A 20,178-nucleotide genomic window follows, 5' to 3' on the forward strand; every position below is an offset into this window, starting at 1 on the left:
CCTGTCGTTCAGTAAGGAATTTGTTTTCAATTTAGACGAATCGGGATTTGAAGAACAAAGGCATATGAAAGGAGCCCTGGAAATTAGCGGTACCAAAAGAGTCCTATCAAGATCAACTAACATCAATGCCTTAACAGATTTATGTACAATTATGCCAGGTGTAAATCTGGATGGTAAACTGGCTGGAAAGTTATTAATTGTACTGCGATAAGCCGGCGGTGCTCTGCCTCCAACGATTCTTGCAAGTGCAGTAGAGAACATTTACGTCACAGTAAGCATGATGTGAAAATGGCCGTAAGAGAACTACAGCTATGAGCACTGATTTTGGCCAATAGCTGCTCAAAATAACTTGGTTTTTCTTTGATTCCGTGTCGGCATATAAAAAAAAAAAAAAAAAAAAATCACACTTCAGAGCAATCTACCCCACCTGAGAAGTGTGTGACATTGCAATTGAGACCAACTGGAACCTCGGGACAAATTCAGCGTCTGGATGTTTGTCTTTTCCGCGCCTACTAAACATGTTATATCACTGTCTGCGGCTACTCCTTATAGGATTCCAGTTCCACGGCAAGCTCCATGACAGACGTTCTCGCATTCAGTTGTACGCCATTACGTTCTATCAGTTCCCATCACCCACTTACATCAGTAAGATTCTATATGCATTCTTTAAGAGTGGATAGTTAGCTGAACTTCGTGCACGGTTTGTGACGCTAAAGGAGTTCTCCTTCGATCTTCATGGTGCCAACCTCCGTGATCACTTTGACGCGCCATTTTTCAAATGGTTGAAATGGCTCTGAGTACTATGTGACTTAACATCTTAGGTCATCAGTCCCCTAGAACTTTTTTAGAACTACTTAAACCTAACTAACCTAAGGACATCACACACATCGATGCCCGAGGCAGGATTCGAACCTGCGACCGTAGCAGTCCCGCGGTTCCGGACTGCAGCGCCTACAACCGCACGGCCACCCCGGCCGGCAAGCCATTTTTCATTCGCTGTTGAAGGTGCAAGTTAATAGTTTCTTCTGAACATTTCTTGAATGTGGGCGATGTCCATTTTGTGAAGTGTAATGCATACATCCGTTAGAAGGTTGATCTCTGCATCTTCCTTGTGAATCATAGTGAAAACCATATTAAAATCCCTGAAGTAGTTCCTGAGATTAGGCTTCGCAAACAGGCAGAAAAAGGGGTGAGGGACTTTTAATTTATAATACGTACAGATAGCATAGTGGAAGGCAAACTTGATGCCAGTAAAAAATACAACTGCGTAAAATGATACTCTTTCAGCTACACAGTGACCATGCCACTCGAAATAATCCCGAAAACAACGTAGCAATAATCCTCCTAGTCGCAGATGTTCCAGTAATTTTTATGTAAATCGAAGTCGAATATAAGGTCGAGGAAAAAGGTATCAGCGATCTGAAAGATGACAATTTCAGGAAGCACTCCACAAGATTTATCGCACGGTGCGTGCAGAACGTGCTGCTGTTAGCTGGAAGAGTTACCCACTCCACTAACAACCAGGCACACAGTACCGCCATCAGACCATGATAGTCTATTCCGGGCGACCTGAACCGCCATACGAGTTTCCCCTCATTGATCCCTGGTACTGCGTGCCGTAGCGCGCGCGTCCAATTCCAGCCACCCCTACATTTTTTATCAGGGAGGCATCGGTGACGCCGCGAGCCACAACGGATGCTGTGTGTGCGGCTTTCACACTGTTCCTCGATTTGTGTACCTCTTTGGGACATTGTTGTGGGGGAGCGAAGGTAAGGAAGATGAGGGGGGGGGGGGGGGGGAGTGCAATTGCACTCCGGCCAACCTACTGGGTGTTAAACGTGACGACTATACAATTTTTCACTGTGAGTTGGGCAAATTATAGCGGTCCCGGGACTTGCAAGAAAAAGAATGGTACCTCCCTCATACGATGCATTACTGCATCTCGCATGTTAACTTCCTAAGCAGTCTGTGTGAAGGAGCATATGCAGGGTGTAATGGAACTGCTCAGTGCATCTCTGATTTCGCCACGTACTGGAGAACCATATACAAATTAGTTCACAACACGATCCAATGAAATCAAATTGTAATTCTGATGTTACACCGTAATGATCATACGTTTTATAACTAGAAATAAAGCATGCATCCCAGCATAAGAGTAATCACTTCACGATCAACGGCATGAGGATACAGAAAGCAATGGAAACCATCGAATTCAAGACACGTAACGTCTATCCACAAGACATGTGTCTTGTAATTGAAGAAGTGTCATGATGAGCTCTCCATTGGCAAAAGATTACCGAATAGTCCCTCGCCGGCCGCTGTGGCCGAGCGGTTCTAGACGCTTCAGTCTGAAACCGCGCGACCGCTACTGCCGCAGGTTCGAATCCTGCCTCGGGCATGGATGTGTGTGATGTCCTTTGGTTACTTAGGTTTAAGTAGTTCTACGTTCTAGGTGACTGATGACCTCATATGTTAAGTCCCATAGTGCACAGAGCTATTTGAACCATTTGAATAATCCCTCATTCGGATCTACGGGAAGGGACTGCCAAGGAGGAGGTTACCACAAGAAAAGGACTGAATAATCAAGGGAAGGATAACTTTCTACGAATCGGGGCGTGGTAGGGAAACTAGAAAATCTGAAAAGGGAAATGCAAAGGCTCAATGTAGATATAGTGGGCGTCAGTGAAGTGGAAAGAAGACAAGGATTTCTGGTCAGATGAGTATTGGATAATATCAACAGCAGCAGAAAATAGTATAACAGGAGTAAGATTCGTTATGAATAGGAAGGTAAAGCGGAGAGTGTGTTGCTGTGAACAGTTCAGTGATAGGATTGTTCCTATCAGAATCGACAGCAAACCAACACCGACAACGATATTTCAGGTATGCATGCCGACGTCGTAAGCTGAAGATGAAGAGATAGAGAAAGTATATGACCGTATTGAAAGGGTAATATAGTACGTAACGGGAGACGAAAATCTAATAGTCATGGGAGACTGGAATGCAGTTGTAGGTGAAGGACAAGAAGAAACGCTTACAGGAGAATATGAGCTTGGGACAAGGAATGAGACAGGAGAAAGACTAATTGAGTTCTGTAAAAAAATTTCAACTATTAATAGCGAATACTCTGTTCAAGAGGAGGAGGTATACTTGGAAAAAGTCGGGTAATACGGGAAGATTTCAGTTAGATTACATCATGGACAGACAGAGATTCCGAAATCAGATATTGGATTGTAAGGCGTACCCAGGAGGAGATACAAAAACAGATCACAATATGGTAGTGATGAAGAGTAGGCTGAAGTTGAAGACATTAGTCACGAAGAATCAATACGCAAAGAAGAAGGATATGGAAGTACTACGGAATGACGAGATAGGGTTGAAGTTCCCTAAGGCTATAGGTACAGCAATAAGGAATAGCACAGTAGGCAGTACAGTTGAAGAGGAATGGACGTCTCTAAAAAGGACCATCGCAGACGTAGGAAAGGAAAACATAGGTACAAAGAAGGTAACTGCGAAGAAACCATGGGTAACAAAAGAAATATTTCAACTGATCGATGAAAGGAGGAAGTACAAAAATGTTCCGGGAAACTCAGAAATACGAGTTGCTAATGGATGAAGTAAATAGGAAGTGCAGAGAAGGTAAGACGAAATGACTGCACGAAAAATGTAAAGACATCGAAAAAGAAATGATTATCGGAGGCACAGACTCAGCATACAGGAAGCCCAACAACCTTCCGTGACATTAAAAACAAGGGTCATAACATTAAGAGTGCGACGGGAATTTCACTTTTAAATGCAGAGGAGAGAGTGGATAAGTGGAAAGCATACATTGAAAGCCTCTATGAGGGTGAAGATTTGTCTGATGTGATAGAAGAAGAAACAGGAGTCGATTTAGAAGAGATAGGGGATCCAGTATTAGAATCGGAATTTAAAAGAGCTTTGGAGGACTTACGGTCAAATAAGGCAGAAGGGATAGATAACATTCCATCAGAATTTCTAAAATCATTGGGGGAAGTGGCAACAAAATGACTATTCACGTTGGTGTGTAGAATATATGAGTCTGGCGACATACCATCTGACTTTCGAAAAAGCATCATCCACACAATTCCGAAGACGGCAAGAGCCGACAAGTGCGAGAATTATCGCACAATCAGCTTAACAGCTCATGCATCGAAGCTGCTTACGAGAATAATATACAGAAGAATGGAAAAGAAAATTGAGAATGCGCTAGGTGACGATCAGTTTGGCTTTAGGAAAAGTAAAGGGACGAGAGAGGCAATTCTGACGTTACGGCTAATAATGGAAGCAAGGCTAAAGAAAAATCAAGACAGGTTCATAGGATTTATCGACTTGGAAAAAGCGTTCGACAATATAAAGTGGTGCAAGATGTTCAAAATTCTGAGAAAAGTATGGTAAGCTACAGGGAGAGACGGGTCATATACAAAATGTACAACAGCCAAGAGGGAATAATAAGAGTGGACGACTAAGAACGAAGTGCTCGAATTAAAAAGGGTGTAAGACAAGGATGTAGCCTTTCGCCCCTACTCTTCAATCTGTACATCGAGGAAGCAATGATAGAAATAAAAGAGGGGTTCAGGAGTGGAATTAAAATTCAAGATGAAAGGATATCAATGGTACGATTCGCTGATGACATTGCTATCCTGAGTGAAAGTGAAGAAGAATTACATGATCTGATGAACGGAATGAATAGTCTAATGAGCACGGAGCATGGATTGAGAGTAAATCGAAGAAAGACGAAGGTAATGAGAATAGTCCTTGTGGGTCATTAATAAAGATCTGTATTTGAAAACTTCTGTAGATGCTCTTAGGTCAACATAAAGTCATCGTGAAGACACTGTCTTCATTAAAAGCACAGCTATACAAATACGGAACCAACGAAAATATTGAGGTGTGGAGCTTGCGATGGAAACAGAAAATTTGATGTGTACTAGTACGACACGAAAAGCTTTATGTCCGCAGGTCTGAGATAAGAAAAGTCCCAAATCGGTGTCACATTGAACACCTGAAAAAAAATTAAGTGTGCACTTTGGAACGCTATATTAATACTATAGGGACGAGGAATAGAAGTCTGGACTTTGTAGTTTTCTTGCTAATACAAATGCGCCAGATGGACATTTCACGAAAGTTGCATTACAACATAAATATGTACTGCAACCATTTTCGTTATATATTTGTAATTTGTGAATTATTGTTTATCCTAGGGCAATTCACAAGAAACCGATGTAAAATATGTATTGATGAAAGTTCGAAAAAACCGTCTGATGACGACTTGTAAAAACATTCGAAACCGATAATGGTACTTTCTGAACAAAGTAACCTGAATCCTGGCTGCTGTACACCATCAACAATTTATTTTATATAACAGCCACGGTCTCCGACCATGACCATCAATGACCAAATTTCATGTACACTCCTGGAAGTTGAAATAAGAACACCGTGAATTCATTGTCCCAGGAAGGGGAAACTTTATTGACACATTCCTGGGGTCAGATACATCACATGATCACACTGACAGAACCACAGGCACATAGACACAGGCAACAGAGCATGCACAATGTCGGCACTAGTACAGTGTATATCCACCTTTCGCAGCAATGCAGGCTGCTATTCTCCCATGGAGACGACCGTAGAGATGCTGGATGTAGTCCTGTGGAACGGCTTGCCATGCCATTTCCACCTGGCGCCTCAGTTGGACCAGTGTTCGTGCTGGACGTGCAGACCGCGTGAGACGACGCTTCATCCAGTCCCAAACATGCTCAATGGGGGACAGATCCGGAGATCTTGCTGGCCAGGGTAGTTGACTTACACCTTCTAGAGCACGTTGGGTGGCAGGGGATACATGCGGACGTGCACTGTCCTGTTGGAACAGCAAGTTCCCTTGCCGGTCTAGGAATGGTAGAACGATGGATTCGATGACGGTTTGGATGTACCGTGCACTATTCAGTGTCCCCTCGACGATCACCAGTGGTGTACGGCCAGTGTAGGAGGTCGCTCCCCACACCATGATGCTGGGTATTGGCCCTGTGTGCCTCGGTCGTATGCAGTCCTGATTGTGGCGCTCACCTGCACGGCGCCAAACACGCATACGACCATCATTGGCACCAAGGCAGAAGCGACTCTCATCGCTGAAGACGACACGTCTCCATTCGTCCCTCCATTCACGCCTGTCGCGACACCACTGGAGGCGGGCTGCACGATGTTGGGGCGTGAGCGGAAGACGGCCTAACGGTGTGCGGGACCGTAGCCCAGCTTCATGGAGACTGTTGCGAATGGTCCTCGCCGATACCCCAGGAGCAACAGTGTCCCTAATTTGCTGGGAAGTGGCGGTGCGGTCCCCTACGGCACTGCGTAGGATCCTACGGTCTTGGCGTGCATCCGTGCGTCGCTGCGGTCCGGTCCCAGGTCGACGGGCACGTGCACCTTCCGCCGACCACTGGCGACAACATCGATGTACTGTGGAGACCTCACGCCCCACGTGTTGAGCAATTCGGCGGTACGTCCACCCGGCCTCCCGCATGCCCACTATACGCCCTCGCTCAAAGTCCGTCAACTGCACATACGGTTCACGTCCACGCTGTCGCGACATGCTACCAGTGTTAAAGACTGCGATGGAGCTCCGTATGCCACGGCAAACTGGCTGACACTGACGGCGGCGGTGCACAAATGCTGCGCAGCTAGCGCCATTCGACGGCCAACACCGCGGTTCCTGGTGTGTCCGCTGTGCCGTGCGTGTGATCATTGCTTGTACAGCCCTCTCGCAGTGTCCGGAGCAAGTATGGTGGGTCTGACACACCGGTGTCAATGTGTTCTTTTTTCCATTTCCAGGAGTGTATGTTGTGTGTATCTCCAGTTTAAATTCCGACGATAACGCTTCACACTTTCGTGTGTGTTCTTGCCTTATAGCATCCTGAACTCTTTAAAATCCGTCAATTGTTCTGATGTCACTTTTCGGTGAGTAATCTAACAAAATTTCTTCGCTAACAACCCGGGCTGACATTTTTTCACCCAGTTACTGATTACCATACGATTTTCTTTTTCTTTTGTAGTGATTTCGAAGTGACGAACGCCGCGCGAAATAGCGGTGCGGTTTGAGGCGCCATGTCACGGATTGCGCGGTCTCTCCCGCCGGAGGTTAGAGTCCTCCTTCGGGCTTGGGTGTGTGTGTGTTCTTCGCCTAAGTTAGATTAAGTTAGATTAAGTAGTGTGTAAGCCTAGGGACCGATGACCTTAGCAGTTTGATCCCTTAGGAATTCACAAACATTTGAACTACATTGTTATCTGCCGCAATTTTCATTTCAGAGACGAAAAAATGGTTCAAATGGCTCTGAGCACTATGGGACTTAACATCTATGGTCATCAGTCCCCTAGATCTTAGAACTACTTAAACCTAACTAACCTAAGGACAGCACACAACACCCAGCCATCACGAGGCACAGAAAATCCCTGACCCCGCCGGGAATCGAACCCGGGAACCCGGGCGTGGGAAGCGAGAACGCTACCGCACGACCACGAGATGCGGGCATTTCAGAGACGAATATGGTGCTTCGATACCTAGAAAAATGTAGATACTGAGCGCGTCCAATGATTTCGATACGTAGACATTTAAGAGACTAGCTTAGCAACTCTGTCATGTCGTGTAAACCGAACTTTATATTTACGGTTACAAACTCACTCGCTCGCTCACTCACAGGCAGCGAGGGCGTCAGGTGATAACATCAGAAATACAAAAAAGATTGCGCTCGGAGTAATGAGAAGTCGAAACACGGACCGATCACTTTGCGTTACGTGTGCGTCATAACACACGCAGCGGGCGACCCGTGATCCGAATCCCATCTCGCAGATTACCGCCCCTCCGCTATCGCATTGGTATGGATGTATTCCGAGTTGTCGGCTGCAAAATTCGCTGCGCGTAATGCCCGCGTTATGAATATGCAGAGATAGACATCTTCCAATTAGCTTCATTACGGCGACAGTGCTGGCGGAGTGCGCCGTCATTTGCGGCCAGTATTGTCGTGATGAAGAGCGCACAGCGCACAGCACAGCACACTACGGCACGGTCGTTCACCCACCCGACCGCCGCTCCAGCTCGGCGTGCAGACTGACGGTTCGGTTCAGCGGACCGCTCGCGGCAGCCGGCGGTAATGGACGCGGCGGCCGCATTGATTTGCAACCTGCACGGCGTGCCAAACACCGGCTCGAGTGGGGGCGGGTCGGGCGTGTCGGAAGCCCGACACTCGAGTGCGGGAAACTCCAGCGCAGCCTCCAGAGAAACACCAAGAGTGGCGCCTACAGCCCGGCTGAGTTATGTACTGTACCCGTGCGCACTGGTGCTGAGTTCGGCAGGATCACGAATCTCAGCACTTGAACGATTCTTTTATCGAAATAATGTGCAACGAGTCTGTTTACGATATATAGTGTTAACATTAATGACCACATTTTTATTCCAACTACACTAAAAACTTAGTTTTTTTCCAGTCTACCAGTTTTTCACCCTTTATCTATTACGTTGTTGTTGTTGTTGTGGTCTTCAGTCCAGAGACTGGTTTGATGCAAAAAAAAAAAAAAAAGGCTCTGAGCACTATGGGACTAAACATCTATGGTCATCAGTCCCCTAGAACTTAGAACTACTTAACCCTAACTAACCTAAGGACATCACACAACACCCAGTCATCACGAGGCAGAAAAAATCCCTGACCCTACTGGGAATCGAACCCGGGAACCTGGGCGTGGGAAGCGAGAACGCTACCGCACGACCACGAGCTGCGTACGGTTTGATGCACACCTCCATGCTATTCTATCCTGTGCAACCTTCTTCATCTCCCAGTACCTACTGCTACCTACATCCTTCTGAATCTGTTTAGTGTATTCACCTCTTGCTTCCCCTCGACGATTTTTACCCTCCACGCTGCCCTCCAATACTAAATTGGTAATCCCTTGATGCCTCAGAATATGCCCTGCCGACCGATCCTATCTTCTAGTCAAGTTGTGCCACAAATTCCTCTTCTCTCCAATCCTATTCAATACTTCATCATTAGTTATGTGATCTACCCATCTAATCTTCAGCATTCTTCTGTAGCACCACATTTCGAAAGCTTCTATTCTCTTCTTGTCCAAACTATTTATCGTCCATGTTTCACTTCCATACGTGGCTACACTCCATACAAATACTTTCAGAAAAGACATCCTGACACTTAAATATGTACTTGATGTTAACAAATTTCTCTTCTTCAGAAACGCTTTCCTTACCATGGCCAGTCTACATTGTATATCCTCTCTACTGCGACCATCATCAGTTATATTGCTCCCCAAATAGCAAAACTCATTTATACTTTAAGCGTCTCATTTCCTAATCTAATTCCCGCACCTTCACCCGACTTAATTCGACTACATTCCATTATTCTCGTTTTGCTTTTGTTGATGTTCATCTTATATCCTCCTTTCCATTTCGTTCAGCTGCTCTTCCAGCTCCTTTGCTGGCTCTGACAGAATTACAATGTCATCGGCGAACCTCAAAGTTTTTATTTCTTCTCCATGGATTTTAGTTCCGACTCCCATATTTTCTTTTGTTTCCTTTACTGATTGCTCAATAAACAGATTGAATAACATCGGGGATAGCTACAACCCTGTCTCACTCCCTTCTCAGCCACTGCCTCCCTTTCATGACCCTTGACTCTTATAACTGCCATCTGCATTCTGTACAAATTGTAAATAGCCTTTCGCTACCTGTATTTTACCCCTGCCACCTTCAGAATTTGAAAGAGAGTATTCCAGTCAACATTGTCAAAAGCTTTCTCTATGTCTACAAATGATAGAAACATAGGTTTGCCTTTCCTTAATCTATTTTCTAAGATAAGTCGTACGGTCAGTATTGCCTCACGTGTTCCAACATTTCTACGAAATCCAAACTGATCTTCCCCGAGGTCGGCTTCTATTATTTATCATAGCACTCCGTCGTCAGGCCATGAGTGCCCTACCGGGACCATCCGATCGCCGTGGATGCGGATAGGAGGGGCGTGGGGTCAGCACACCGCTCTCCCAGCCGTTATGATGGTATTCTTGACCGAAGCCGCTACTATTCGGTCGAGTAGCTCCTCAATTGGCATCACGAGGCTGAGTGCACCCCGAGAAATGGCAACAGCGCATGGCAGCCTGGATGGTCACCTATCGAAGTGCTGACCACGCCCGACAGCTCTTAACTTCGGTGATCTCACGGGAACCGGTGTAGCCACTGCGGCAAGGCCGTTGCCATATTATCTATTATACCCATAAAAATATAAAATAACGAATCGAAATTTTTGTTTTAATACTTGCAGACCTGTTACTGAATAAATTATCTTATTTAAAAAAAAAAAAGATACAAAGTCTTTAAAATTCATACAACGTTCAGAGGACTTTTAAGTTCCGACAGAATTGCCAGGTGTAGGAGTATAAAACCTATTAACTTCTACCTTTGACCCCCGAAAAGTAAACACTTTTATTGAGAGGTTATACCTACAATGTATGAAATTTGTTAATATTTACTATTTTTTGCAGAGCAATACGGAGTATAAAAAAAAGTAAATTTCACTCAATGTTCGAGTTAGCACCATAGCGTTAAGTTTAATCTTATTTCACTGCGGTTAGATATATTCTCCCATAAATTTAATATAGGATTGACTGATGTTATCCATTTTTGATTACAGGTAAGTGCTGAGGGGCTACACTGAACGCAGTCTGCGTACTGTATTAAAAATCTAAAATAACAGTTCAGAGTACGAACGATCACAATCCCCACATAGATTCTTTTGTACGTCTTTTCGTTGTCTCAAAAAAAAAAAAAAAAAAAACTGTTTCTGCTATTTAGTTGATATGTCATTGCCAGGAGATCCTATGGATAGTCTGGCTGCCTGTAATCACTGTTGTTCAATTAGCACCACCCAGGAGGCACGTGTTGGGAATTTTAAGGTTAAACCTACCGACGTGAGCAACGTCTTAACTTAGCTCAAAAGTTGAGGACTCGAGACAACATCCTCCATAAGCTACGCGGAACTACCTGGGGATCTTCAGCAACCACCCTGCGATCTTCAGCTCTGGGCTTGCTCTACTCAAGTGCTGAGTACTGTGCACCTGTTTGGAAGAACAGTCATCATACAAGGCTTGTTGATACCCAGCTGAATACGACAATGCGCATAACATCTGTCGCAATCAGATCTACTCCAGTTTATTGGCTTCCACTGTTAACCGGTATAATGCCTCCTGATCTACGCAGATGTACTGCCCTCATGAGAGATCTCCAGGAATTCTAACCTACCCGTGCATAGCGACCTGCCACTTTTAAATCGTAAGAGACTGAAATCACGCCATCCAACTCTGTGCGATGCTGCTGACATGGTTGCTAAGAATTTCAAACCTCTTGAAGAATGGAAAGGTCGGTGGGAAGCAGTGACAGATGTGCACCTGCATAACATCTTCTCAGGGGCTAAACTTCCAAGTGGATTCGACCTACCACGCAAGACCTGGACTACTCTCAACAGAATCCGTACCGGCCATGGCCGATGCAGGGATGCTCTCTTTAAGTGGAAGAAGCTGCCTGATCCAGCCTGTGACTGCGGGGCACCATACCAGACTGTTCAGCTCATTGTCAATGAATGCAGGATTCGAGCCTATCACGGCGCCAAAGAGGACTTCTTGCAAGCAACTCCAGATGCAGTGCGCTCGATTGAAGGACTGGATATTCAGTTCTAATAACAAACTTAAGTTTCATGTGTGTCAATATGTGCATATGCATATGTAATTTAATTTCATGATATGTCTGTATTAGTCATACGCTAAATAAAAAATGTCTCAAAAAATTTCCAAACTTTTTTCTAATTTGAATGAGAACGTGGCCTTAAATGCATTACGAGCACCGCGTCCTGACAAAGTCGGTACCTGCCTATTTGGCGCAGCTCATTGTGACGAGTGGCAGTACAGTCATTTAAGCCAGAAATGCAGACGCGCACATGCGTATGTTTGTATTATTTCCGATATCAGTACCAACAATAGCACCGGATCATTACGCACGGCAGGTGGCTGCAAAACAAACAGAACACGCTGTAACTGCAGCTGCGTTGCGTTGCGCGGCTGAAAAGTGCGGGTGTCGACCGCAGGGGCGTGGCCCTGCCATGCACGCGTGCCCTCGAGTTGACACGCGGGCGCCGGGGCGGAACCAGACCCGCATAATCCTCCGCGGCGCACAGCAGGCTGCTGCGAGGCATTGTCAGCGCCTCTGCCCGGCCAACGGCTGCCTGCCCACCGCTCCGCACACCACACCACAGCACAGCACAGCACAGCACAGAGCTCTCTCTCTCTCTCTCTGTCGCTGTTTGTGCAGCAAACTCTGGACGCGGGCCTCTCTCCATTGTGCAGCGCGGATTACACTGTTTGGCGACAGCTCCCGTCCACCGATGGCCGCGTGGAAAAACGGGGAAAAAAAGAGAAAACAGGCATTGACTCGTTGTCAGCACGACACCGAGCGCTCGCAAATTGATTACAATTGCTGTGCTACACCCCACTTGACACTACACTGCGAATCAGGATTAATGCATGCTCAAACGACACCACTCTTCCTCTACACACGTCCGCCACAAAGTTACGCAAGCTCCTAATTCTGTAACGAAATCGTTTGATGGCTAGACTACACCACACTTTTACACCTATCGCAAAAGAAATAAAGAAAAATAACGCCAGTCGTTTCTTTTGTTTCAACGTTCTACAGGCCTTGGCTAAAAATGTGGAACTTATTGAAAACTTCCGTCAAGCCACAGTCGCTAAAACAATGAAATTTTTAAAAAGTTATTTAACTATTATGTCTACAACTTTGCTTCGGCCGCTTTGCAATAGACGGTAGTAGCAGCAAGTGGGGTTCGGGTTGTTGGCCATAGGTGTAATACAATAAGCTTAGGCATCTGTAAACATAATGCCATAAAAAATATTAGTCGATTTGTGATTGTATCATAAGGTTATTCTCGATTAAGTATATCAACTTACGTACCCATTTCTCGCCATTTGCGGGAAGTTTTAATTTTCTGCTTTAAGCCGGCCGAGGTGGCCGAGCGGTTCTAGGCGCTACAGTCTGGAACCGCGCGACCGCTACGGTCGCAGGTTCGAATCCTGCCTCGGGCATGGATGTGTGTGATGTCCTTAGGTTAGTTAGGTTTAAGTAGTTCTATGTTCTAGGTGACTGATGACCTCAGAAGTTGAGTCCCATAGTACTCAGAGCCATTTCAACCATTTCTTCTTTAATAAGAAGAAATCTGCGGCTTTGGCTCTTAAAATTCCGGGTAAGACCAATGGTGAGGGAACTATTAGTGGAAGAAAGTGCAGAGAATGTTTTCTACGCCTTAAGAACGGTGATTTTGATGTCGAAGACCGGCATGGCGGTGGAAGACAGACCGTTTTCGTAGCTACTGAAACAGACGAAGACAGTCACAGGACATCATTATCCAAAGCAACTGATGCGTTCGAGCCCAGCACTGAAATACAAACGGCCACCATTACAGCGATTGACACGTAAAGGCAATTTTGCAGCAGGTCAGTGCTCGACCCCATGTCGCAAAACCCCTCAAAATACACATGGAAACATTGAAATGAGAAGTCCTATCCCTCCCGCCGTATTCTCCATACGTTGCTCTTTCTGACTACCACCTTTTTCGATCAGTGGCAGACAGTCTGACTGACCAGCACTTCTGATCATATGAACAAGTGCAAAATTGAATCGATTCATGGTTGCCCATAAAAGATGCCCAGTTCTTCCGTCAAGGGATTCGTATGCTATCCAAAAGGTTGGGGACTGTAGCGGCCAGCGATGGGCAATACTATGAATCATAATGTTTTTGTAAGTTTTTCGCAGTAAAGCCCCGAACTTCGAGGAAAAACGGCGGAAGCACAGTTGTAGACCTAGTAGTTTCGACGCACTGAGTCGTTATTTCACAAATCTGGGAAACTCCGTTAATAATTGCAACCACACTTCTTTGAAATATTACGAATAACACACTACAACCAGTAAAAAGGAACAAAGGCAGCAGAAACGGGTCACAAGACGTCATGACAATTTTTGGTCGATCAATCACTGCACACTTTCATACAATGCACATGAAAACTGCATAAGGATGAAACATATTACGTACTCTTGCTTTACGTCCTGGAGTGATGCAGCGATCATTTTGCAAAAAAAGATTCACACGTCATACTCTTATAACGTACAGCAAGTACAAAGATAGAACATCACGCAGTCGTACCGTGTTCTGCTAATGAAATCTGACAAAGACGACGCACCCCCATTTGGGGCTAACCCAAGACCAATTTGCAAGCATGACATCGCTTCAGATGGCTGGTTACACACCAAATGTGTCTTCTACGTTCGAGCTCGCTGCTCGTTTTAAGACTAAGATGTGAGCCCTCGTTTGCGGAATGGTCGTTGCATCACTGCAGGACGTAATGAAAGAGTATGTAATATCTTTCATCCCGTTGCAGTTTTCATCTACACTGGTGTGAAGTGACTGATCAACCACAAACTGTCATGACGTACTGTGACCCGTTTCTGTTGCCTTCGCTCCAGTTTACTGGTTGTAACATCCACGAGATAAATTTTAGCTACAGTGCGACGAGAGGAAATTATGCCTCTAACAGTTATAAACATTATCTATTCGACATATGAAAAACAGTGGAAACGATGATAAATATTAATTATTTATATAATATTTTATGATGTAATGGACATATCGATGTGTATCATACAAAAACAATGATAGTTGTAAATTCCTTTTATGATCTGAGTTCGTCTTCCTTTTTTTTACCTTTTGTTGGTTGGCTTTTGTAGGTTCAGGACGAAAGACGCATATCAAACTGAGGTCTCTTAAGAAATTGTAATTATTTGTTAATTATTACTTGAGAATGGAGTTCATTATTATTATAAATATGAGTGAATAATTATTTGTAACTTTAATTCCTCTCTCAGTAAGAATTATCTGTATTAATTATTTCTTTCGCTGCAAGAAGCGCAGCCATTGATGATAGCGATTTGTATCGCGTTTTTTGTCTATGTTTTCCTTAGAAAAAATCAAACGTTTGCTTGATGAAGTCTAAATAGCGCACAATACGAAAGTAAAGTTTAATAAGCATTTCAAATACTTCTCGTATTTGCTCTAACAACAGAATGTCTCTATGAATTGTCTGACGCCATCTTAACAATTATCTCAGCGGCAAATTCAAATTACGCAACTCTGCAGACATAAATGCTGAAGGTAATCCAAATGTGTGAAAATAAATGTGCACCGGTGGTCCCGAACTCATTTTAATGAAAATAACTCGAATCAGATTGGTTCTTTAAGAACAGTGCTCATAGCACGATCCTTATAACAAACTTTTCTGGTTGATGTACGGAGCCGAAATTAATTACGCACGAATTGCGAAGAATATTGTTTCAGCTAATATACGTCAGTGTTGTGCGCGGCTGATATTCGGTGGTTTTAATGATCATTTTCCTGAAGATAACTGTTTCCATAATAATCAATAGTCGTATAGAATCTGTTGTATGAACTGTGATTTAGTAACACTTACACAACTTACAGACAACACTTCAGCACAACGTTAACTTGGAATTCTTTAGCAATTTGACGAAATCTTTAGCCGGGAAAAAAATTATTTAGTAATTACTCACTGTAATAAAATAAGACTATCATTTTAATTTACAAATTAGTTACATACCAAACCACTGAGTAACACAGCGAACGCCACATGGTTTTAGTGTATCTTTCGTAACATTTGAAACAAGTGTGGTTGCAATTATTAATACTGTTTTCTAAGTTCGTGATTACATTTGAAAATGATGACTCAGTGCGTCGAAATTATTTATGTAACCTTTTAAAAATTTCATTGTTTTCGTGACTGTGGCTTGGCGACCGTTTGTGGTGTCAAATATTTTAAGTTTGATTCAGTCCACTCCTTGATGACAATTACAACGAAATACAAAACACAGAAACACCGAGACAAACGCAGCTTGAACATAAATGCAGATGCTAGCCAAGCTTTCTGGTTGCACTGTTGTATTTTAACCACGAATGGCACCTCTGCACTGTTCTGAACACGTTGTAAGCGTCAGACGTTCTCAGAAGAGTGTTCTGTGTAGTTATGAGTGCTAAGTGACTTCGACAACGTGGACAGGTATTTGTTGCTCGTATGGTGGGTACTTCTATATATAAGTTAGCTAAAGTGTTTTATGTTTCAATAGGCTTCGATCGAAGGTTCACACCGGACACAGGGAAAGCGGGAAAAGAACATGCGTTAAAATCTTATAATTAAATTTTCCTTGAGGTGTTTGAGTTTCATCTGTATCTACGATAATGAATGAAGCTTACTAAATGATTTAAAATTTGTGCCACAGCCGAGACTTGAACCGAGGTCACCTTGCTTACTAGGCACTTGCGCTAGGCATTAAACCACCGCAGCGCTTTCGCTAACATTACTGCACCGACTACCCCCAACACAACAAAACTGCTAAAAGACGGCATAACATTGAATCAAAATACTGGGATTCCAATCAAGTATGTTGGATGAGTCGGCTTCTCCGTTCTATAAGTACTCGCTTAACATGCATTAAGTCACAACACAGATGAAAGGGTGTCAGTGATTGTGACAGACAGATATTGAAGAGGACTGTGACAAAAAATTACAGGTTGACTCTTGCAAAAGCAATTGCAGAACTGAAAGCCGCGCTCATGGACCATATCTGCACCAAAAACACATAGGCAGGGAATTGCAGGGCAAGCTGGATATCCAAAACCACTGATCAGCGACGCAAACTCCCGTAACGGGAGAACGTGGTGCCGATGCCATACAGCAGGGACTATGGAGCAATGGTGGGCTGTAATTTGGTCGGTTGTGCCTTGTTTCGCATTGCTTCCAATTTGTGGCCCATTTTGGGTCCCGAGAGTGAAATATGACGGGGTTTCAATGACGATTTGGACAGTCACATCGTGGAATGGCATGGTTACGTTGCAAGGTCGTTTTACTGCGAAGGATTATGTTATCATTTTGGCTGATCAGTTCTATTCCATGGTACAGTTTTTATTCCCCAATGGTGATGCTCTGTTTCAACACGACAGAGTCCCTGTTTACACAGTGACTGGTTTTGTGAGCGCGAATATAAGTTTTCGCATCTCCCCTAGCCACCACCGTCACATCGTATCTCAATATTATTGAGCTTTTGTGGTCCCTTCAAAGAGAAAAGTGTGTGATTGTTATCCTTCTCCACATCGATACCCGAACTCGCCATTATTGTGGAGGAAGAATAGTATAAGATTCTCTGGCTAACCATACTGGACCTGTTTTTAATCACTGAAGGACGTCTGGGAGCTGTCTTGAATGTCAAACGTTTTCCTACTCGGTATTAGGAATGGTAATATGTTGTGTTTGTTGGGTCTCCTGTGTATTTACATTACATACACACATACATACATAAAACAAGGCATACTGCTCTTTATCCGCTCAGGACACGTTCCGCATGAAGGGCAAAGCTCACACAATGCACTCCTGCTCCGTTCGTATCCTCCTTCCACTTTCACTGTCCATAATCTCCTCCCCCCCCCCCCTTCTCAGTCCATCTCCTGTCGCTGTCCACCTAATCTGCTATCCCTCTATCTATCCATCTCTTCCTCCCTATTCTGCCCATCTGTTTACTCCACCACCACCACCTTCTCGCTCTCTCTCGCTCTCTCTCTCCCTCTCTCTCTCTCTCTCTCTCTCTCTCTCTCTCTCTCTCTCTCTCTTACTACCTGTACAACATGCTTGCCATGGGGGATAGCCTATATGTCAGGGGTTACGAACTCTTTCCACTTCCTCCTCATCCTCATCAGAGTTAGGTTGTTCTTATCCGAGACAATACTTCTTCCCAAACAGTAAGTAGTGTGTATACCAAATTTGATTGAAATCGACACAGTGCTGTAGGAGGGGATGTGGAATTCTCCCCCTCCCCCCCCCCCCCCCACACACACACACACATTTTTATATGCATATGATATACTTATTGTACGCTTTAGCCAAGTTTTTAAGCTCCGACCTGCAGAGTCTTATCTCGTGCTGTGGGCACGGCTATAGATCGCGATGCAGATGGGGTCGCCACCGCCATCGGTAAGTACGAGCCAGAGAGGGAGGCGGCGACGGCAACTTTTTAAGAAGTGTGCGGGAAGTTGGAAGTTCATTAGCGGCCTACGACGCCCCCCCCCCCTCCCCCCGCATCCGAATCGAAGGCGGCGGGACGGAAGCGAAACGACTCTCCATTAAGCGGGCCGGGGGCGCAGACTCTGGGCGCAGTCCGGGGCTGTTAATTTTAATGAGGGATAAGGGCGAGCGGGCGCGAGCCGCCAACAGCGGCCGCCAGATAACGCCGACTCACTCTCTCTCTCTCTCTCTCTCTCTCTCTCTCTGCAGAACGCGGCAAGGCGCTGCGCGGCTGCGGGCAATTTCCCGCTGGTTCACCGGCCGTAATGCGCAATCCAGATACCATCTGCAGCGTGGTAACGCCGCACCACCACGTGGAGCCGAGAATATTTTGCATTTATTTGTCCCGAGCGTCTTTTTACAGCCATTAGCGACCATATGCGGAACCCAGAAGTTGCTGGTGCTTGAGACACGACCGTTTTAACGATCCCCGTGGCGTAATCTTAGCAACGATAGGCTCGCATCATAGCCTACAAACCATGGATGAAGACAGACTCCATACTACTAGATTTCGGGAAAGCGTTCGACACGGTACCCAACAGGAGAATGTTAACGAAGCTCTGAGGGTACTGAATAGGTTCGCACATATCTCAGTGGCTCAGAGAATTTTGAAGTAATACAACCCAGTATGAAACTTCCTGGCAGATTAAAACTGTGTGCCGGACCAAGACTCGAACTCGGGACCTTTGGCTTACGCGGGAAAGTGCTCTGTTCTGCGAGGTATGCAGGAGAGCTTCTGCCAAGTTTGGAAGGTAGGAGACGAGATACTGGCGGAATTAAGGCTGTGAGGACGGGTCGTGAGTCGTGCTTGGGTAGCTCAGTTGGTAGAGCGCTTGCCCGCGAAAGGCAAAGGTCCCGAGTTCGAGTCTCGGTCCGGCACACAATTTTAATCTGCCAGGAAGCTTCATATCAGCGCACACTCCCCTGCAGAATGAAAAATTCATTCTGACAACCCAGTATGTTTACGAGCTTCCAGCATGCTGCAGCAGCATAGGTCAGCAGCGTCTGTTAACCAGTAGACCGAAAAACCAGTCCAAGTAGCAAATTTTTTTACTTTCTATTCATTCGATGAATAGTTTCGGGCCGGAACCTATTTTCAAATCATCATAACAGTCGAGAATGGCATTTTCGAAGAAATCAGAAATGTTATCTCTACGCACTGTAAATGTTGTGGGGTAGCGTTGTCCAACTATATTTGCGTCCACCGGTCTGCTGTTCTTGCTCCGTTGTCCACCAGAGAGTTTGCACCTAGCAGTGATGGGTGACGCGAGCGAAGTTTGTTTTTTGAGTACAGGAATGTCCTCATGTACAGGGAGGTGAGGAGCACAAGCTATTTTTGTAAGCTCCCGCCGGTCGGAGTTGCCGAGCGGTTCTAGGCACTTCAGTCTGGAACCGCGCGACCTCTACGGTCGCAGGTTCGAATCCTGCCTCGGGCATGGATGTAGATGACGTCCTTAGGTTAGTTAGGTTTAAGTAGTTCTAAGTTCTAGGGGACTGATGACCTCAGGAATTAAGTCCCATATTGCTCAGAACCATTTTGTAAGCTCCTGCTTGAGAGCAACTTCGTGGTACAAAAACAGGGGAGCTATATGGCTGACGATAGGCAGGAAGAAAGCTCTAAATGATTTTGTAATATCTACTACCTGATAAAAAAAAACCTAAGCATCCTGAACGTGTGGTCGAATGCCAGTGTAACTTCGTACACGTACGCACTATCGGCGATAGTGTAAATGATTACGGAGTCGCAATTCTCTGTCACAAGTAGAGCTGCCACCACTGTGCATTACTGTTGTTCGTGTGCAGTGCCCTTACAAGGACTCGTTCTTAAGAGGCGTGAACGGCGTCAGATATTCAGTGTTCGTTAGGAAGATTCTGCGTAGTCGTGTGAGACAGCGTTATCAGCACCAGACGGATATCGAAATG

At 45.0% G+C, this 20,178-nt stretch overlaps 1 non-coding gene across 1 annotated transcript; it reads left to right on the forward strand.

Moving 5' to 3' along the window:
- Positions 1-19,060: 19,060 nt before the first annotated feature.
- On the forward strand, positions 19,061-19,135 carry Trnas-cga (transfer RNA serine (anticodon CGA)). Its single transcript has one exon. It is a non-coding gene; the product is annotated as a tRNA-Ser (tRNA).
- Positions 19,136-20,178: the final 1,043 nt, after the last annotated feature.

Source organism: Schistocerca serialis, chromosome 1 (genome assembly GCF_023864345.2).
Source record: "Schistocerca serialis cubense isolate TAMUIC-IGC-003099 chromosome 1, iqSchSeri2.2, whole genome shotgun sequence".
In the NCBI taxonomy this organism is placed as follows: Eukaryota; Metazoa; Arthropoda; class Insecta; order Orthoptera; family Acrididae; genus Schistocerca; species Schistocerca serialis.